This window comes from Lygodium microphyllum, chromosome 9 (assembly GCF_053477565.2).
Source record: "Lygodium microphyllum isolate KBCC chromosome 9, Lygodium_microphyllum_v1.1.10, whole genome shotgun sequence".
Taxonomy (NCBI): Eukaryota; Viridiplantae; Streptophyta; class Polypodiopsida; order Schizaeales; family Lygodiaceae; genus Lygodium; species Lygodium microphyllum.
In genome coordinates, this window is record NC_141143.1 from 134607654 (window position 1) to 134613653 (window position 6000).

The window sequence follows — 6000 nt, forward strand, 5'->3', positions numbered from 1 at the left end:
TGTGGCCAAAGCACTAGCCTTGGGCAACAAATAGGTAAGTGGAGAATCCCCCTCATCTAAGAATACAAAGAGGAAGAAACCCTCCTCGAAAGCCTCCTTCATCGGGTATGGAAGCATACTGATGGTCATCATCCGCAAGGCTATGAAAGAGGCCCAACAGGGAAGCAAAGGAGTAGATGAGACCCCAGACAGGTTGCTGAACCATCAAAAAAAGGATCAATCAAGCGACCAAACAGAAATCGAGATAGAGAAGGAGGAGAAGGAGGCTCAATCCGAACAAAGAAAACAAAGGAGTTCACTGGGAAGGCAACTCAGAAGAAGAAATAGAAGGCGGGTAGAAAAAAGGAAGAAGAAGATGTAGAAAGAGCAAAAAAGGGATCACTGAGAGAGGCGACGGAGTGGAAAAAGAAGGAGAAGGAAGAAGCTGAAAGGTTGGCCGAGGAGGCAAGGAAAATAGAAGAAGGGAGAGAAAGAAGAGCTAGGGAAGAGGAGGCAGAGTTGAGAAGACAAAAGGAAGAAGACATGGTCGAAGCAATTCATTGGTCGATAGAACAACAAAGCCGACTCGATGGCCTAGGGACCTTAAGTCCGCCTAGGGAAGATAGACGGAGCTTAAGCGCACAAGTATCTGAAGTCATGCTATCCACGGTCATCGAGGGCCAGGGTAAGGCCCCCCTCCATCCCATCCCAACCCCCTTGGTACCCGACAACGAAGCCACCACTACCATCCCTAGCATCCCGGCCAGCACCGACATGGATAGCTTTGTGGCATGGATGCAATACTTTATCAATAAGGAACTAGCACAAGGAAAGGAGCGGGGAGGCCACAACCACTCAGCACAAAAGGCCAACTACGGATGCCAAATCCAGACAAGAGCCAAAATGCCAAAAAATGGAAGCCTCGACCACCCCAATCCCCACCACCATGACACCTCATGTAAATCATGACAAATATGTTGATGAAACACTCTCCAGTTAGAAAGGGCAAGGGAGAAAAGGAGGATTGCGATGGCTGAGTTGGAGGCAAAAAGGGAAGCGTAGCGGCCTTCCAGCTCAAAAAAACAAAGCAAATGACTGCGCAACAAAAGGAAATTCTCGACCTGAAGAGGGAACTGAAGACCAAAGAAGAAAAGGAGCAAATCTGGCAGAGCGATAGCTCATAGATGAAAATCAAGAGCTCGAGAAGATGCAAAAAGAATATGACTTGCTGATCATGCAATACGAGGATCTAGGAGCAAAGATAGGGCGGATCGAGCAGGGCATGAAGGAGTTTACCACAGGGGAGGAAGGGAGGAAACAAGAAGAGGAGCACCACCACCGAGAAATGGAAACAATGACTGAAAGGCTGAGCCTCGAAAGAGAAGAGCAGGAGCAAATGGGCAGAGAGTTGGAAGATTAGCAGCGGAGGCTCACAGCCTTGGTGCAAAGACAAGGAGAAGGCATGGAAGAGAAGAAAAGGTCTGAAGTGTGGGCAGTCCAGAATGATCTAAGAGTGAAGACCTTGGCGCATTGCCTAGCTCTCATGGAGAAAGAGAAAATCCTAGTAGAAGGCAGAGCAAAGGCAGCCCAAGTGGCCTTCCACACTCAGCAACAAATCTTCCTGAACACCTTGATGGATGCCACGCATGATAAAGAAGGGGAATTCGTGGAGGCAATGAAAAATAAACTAAGCATAGCGCACAGAGCCCTATGAGTAGGGCTACACATGCCCTCCCAACTCATTGCAGTGGGGCTAAGCCCAGAGGAACACCGTAGATATCTGCTATTGGCCTGCCTAAACCCCCAAGAAATTGATGCCTTAGGGTTCATAGAAGGGATGCAGCAGCAAGAGCGCCCAGGGAGTGAGACAGAACTGTACATCGACCTAGGTGGATTCAAAGAAGAAGTGGTTCCACAACCCCCTTCACCTCATCCTGAAGGGCAAGGGTAGCCAACAAACGTATTTGCAGATAGGAAAACCACCTTGAGGGAGAAGAGGAGGAAACTGGTGGAAGAAGCCAGACAAAGATTAAGAGCTAACCCTATGGCCCATCCCTCTGTACCCCTCTTTCCATGCCCAAAGGACATGCCCCCCCAGTTTTCACACGAAGCTCATACTTTGGGAGAGATAGGAAAAAGAGAAGCAAACCTTCACCTCCAGCTTCCTCACCCCCAATGCCCTGCACAGAGTTCTTCCCACCAAAAAAGTGGACGAGGTGATCAACGTCAGAAGCCACTTAAGCCAACTGTGGCTACATGAAAGAGAGAAGAATCCCACCCTCTGGGGTAGCAAGGATGTGGAATACTGGCAGAATAAAGTTTTTGAAGTGCCTCGGTCTGTGCCTGGATACGAGTGCCAACCACTGTGGCGAAGGTGCATCTACGACGACAACATCTTCGCATGGATGGCCTTCTGTAACACTCTCCCTTCAGAGAGGAACGACCCTGCCTACATGGCATACCCTTGACGAATAGGAGTAGACATCGATGCAAACGCCCACAGCTGTTATGACTTTCGTGTAATATACAACCCATGTACCACCACTTTAGCCCAGGCCCTCAACTTCACCTCCGACAGCTTAGATGCCACCATGACATGCTTTATCGCCGATGTACCACCACTTTAGCCCAGGCCCTCAACTTCACCTCCGACAGCTTAAATGCCACCATGACACGCTTTATCGCCGATTTCTCCTCCTGCCCGGATCCCTCCTTCATCACCACTTGTAACTATCTTAGGCTCCTAAAAATCCTACTTAGGCAAGACCCCACCCCGGTCGAACGCGGCCTTACCCCGCTCTTTTTTATCCTAACGCAATCGACAACTGTGCGATGACCCGCCTCATGATGCGGGCCAGCCTCCTCCCTTCTTTTTGCATCGCTATTCTTGAAGACATGAGCAACAACCGGTTCACTCGCTGCAGCCATCCTTTTCTCTCCACCACTCCCCTCCAGGTTCATTTGAACCTTAAGGATTTCCTGCAGAGTCGAAGATTTTTGAGCCACTCCATTAAATCTCCTTCACCACCCCCTGAGGACAAGGACCAACAAGTTCCTACTGCTAAACCCAATCAAAAAAAAAAAACACATTCGCACACTGGTCCCGGCACATCGCTCACAATCCCTCCACCTAGGGGTCCTTAAGTTAGGCACATCCAGTGACCGCGGCCGGGCCCGCTCCTAACCCCCTAGCACTTTTTTGCCCCCACTTCATGCCTAGGGCACACCAAGGGCAGGACACACCTAGGGAGGTAACACTCGCCTATGGTTTGACTTGTTACCCTACGGTACACTCACCACACCTCCCTATCGCACGAATGGGGTCCTCAAGTGTGGGACATCACCCAGGCCTACCTATGGTTAGACCCAGCTCCCCGTTCCACCAGCATGCACACAAGGACCCCACAATAACGAAGACACTCCCCTTAGGTAAGAGCACCGCACTTTCTCCTCACAGACATTGCAAGATGTGCCAAACCATCAACTTCGAAGGCCCCATCACCCACTTGATAGTATTGCCCACGCTCCCACAACAGCCCAATCCACCTATGACCCTACCATCACCTGACCAACAACTTGCCAACCGCCTGCCATTCCCCAACAAACAACTCGATGTGCCATGGGGCTGGCACCCATTTCAGAGGGGGGTAATGTTAACCTCAAATCGGAATAGCAGAAAAATAAAGGAAAAAGTGCAAAAATAATAGAAAGAGAGCAAAGGTGTAGAGGCGGCCTCGAAAACTAAACTGAGGCAAAAAGAGCAATTTTAAAGGAAGTGCCTCAAAAACTCTAAAAGCTCTTGTAAAAGAGCGCCAAGCTTCCTCCTGTGCCACTTATAAAAGAATAGACGGGTATAGGCTTAGGGCATGAAGTAAGAAGAGGGAATTAGGAAAAGGGACCCTGCCACAATGGCTGGTCATGTAACAAGGGATGGGCACCCATGGGGGTTTTAGGGTTTGTATATAATTCCATATAGACATACACATACATGTCCACATGTGTCAACATGTGGGCATATAGGCATGCACATATATGCTAAGATACACCTTCTCTCTTGTGGATACACATGAAAAATCACACAACAATTCCATCTCATATCCACATCCATCCTCTCTCTCTCTCTCTCCAACTACCTCTCTTATCTACATCCATCCTACAATTGCTCGCTCCCATCTTTGTCTCCATCTCCTCCTCTACCTAGTGGCATGTTGTCTTGTCTACTTTTTCTCATGACTAGGATCTACCTCTCCCCCCATTCTAAAAGAGGATGTATCAAGAAACTTACCACATACACATCTTGGGACAAGGTCCACTACAAGGTTGCCTATTATCCTACAAACAAAGAACTACATTACAAACCCAAAGTAGTCTTTTTTTAAGTAGCTTGGGCATCATAAGTAGCTTCATTTTGGTAGTAAAACCTAGGATACGTGCACTCTGGGCATGTTTCTTCTTATACTATGAATTCGAAGCATACAAGTTCTCAAGGCACTTTGATACACCTTAATTCCAAAAACATACAAGAGTGACCTATTCAAAATCAAGTTCCTTTCCAAAATCAAGGTACTCATGTGTAAACAATGCCACAAAGTATCACAATAACCAAGATATCAATGTATCAAGACTAGCATTATGCAATGCAAAGGCTTGACTCCCAGATACAATTATAATGTAAGTGTGGATGCTTTCTTGGATGGGGTTCTCTTGAAACCAAGAGAAGAGCAATTGACATACCGTCTTCAATCAAGAGGTCCAATTTCAAAATGTGTGATGAGCAAAAGTTGTGGAAGTGAAGTGAAAATTTTCTAATGGTATGCAAGGATGGCACAATGTGTGTATGGAAATGGATGTGTGTGGGTTGTAGGAGTGCTAGTGGAGGAATAGGGTAGTATGGGAGTGGGACATAGTGTGAAAGTGCTAGTATGGGAGTACTAGGGTATAGTGTGCCAATGGGATAGTAGTGGAAGAGTGCTAATGGACATGATCTTGTGACAAGAACAAGTGATGTGAGTTTGTAACAAAGGTTGTGACAAGTGGGTATGACAAGAGCTTGTGATGAGTGCTTATGACAAGAGCTTGTGATTAACGAAAGGGTATGATGAGAGCTTGTGAGAAGAGGGTATGATGAGGGCTTGTGGAAAGAACTAGTAAAGAGAGTTTGTGATGAGAGATTGTGACAAGTGGATATCACGAGAGCTTGTGATGAGAGGGTATGACGAGAGTTTGTGACAAGAACTAGTAATGAGAGTTTGTGTGACAAGAGCTTATGATGAGAGGTTGAGACAAGAAATTGAGATGAGAGCTAGTGGATGAGAGCTTGTGATGAGAAATGAAAGCTAGGGGATGAGAGATGAGAGATGAGAGCTTGCTATGAGAAATGAGAGATGAGGGCTTGTGGACAAGAGGTTGAAAAAGAGCTAGTATATGAGAGATTAAGACAAGAGGTTGAGAGATGAGAGGAAATTGTGTTTTTTTGTTTGGAGTTTTGCAATATTTTTTTATTTTTTCTCAATTTCCTTGCTTCAATGCACACACAATCAATCACCCATAACAAGCAAGATGCATCTACAGTATTGACACATGCATTATTCAAGTTAAAAGAGTTGAGGTTTGATTTTTGAGTTTCTCTTTTTGCATTTTTGCATTTTGTGTTTTGTGTTTTTGTGTTGTTTTCATTTCAATGCACACACAGCCACACAATGCATGATGTATTTTCAATCCACAATAATATCACACGATTTGATTAAGCAAGAAGAAGGGCATTGACTTCGAAGAGAGCTTTGCTCCCACTTGCCATATGACAACAATCCATAGCATTTGTGCTTTAGTAGCTCATAATAGTTGGAATGTATATCAACCAAATATTCAAGTTGCATTTTTGAATGGTGATTTACATGAGGAAGTGTATATTCTCTAGTCTTGTGGTTTTGTGAAGAAGAGGAAAAAACAAAGTGTGCAAATTAAAAAGGCATTATATAGTCCAAAGTAAGCACCTCCAACTTAGTATGAGAAGATACATGC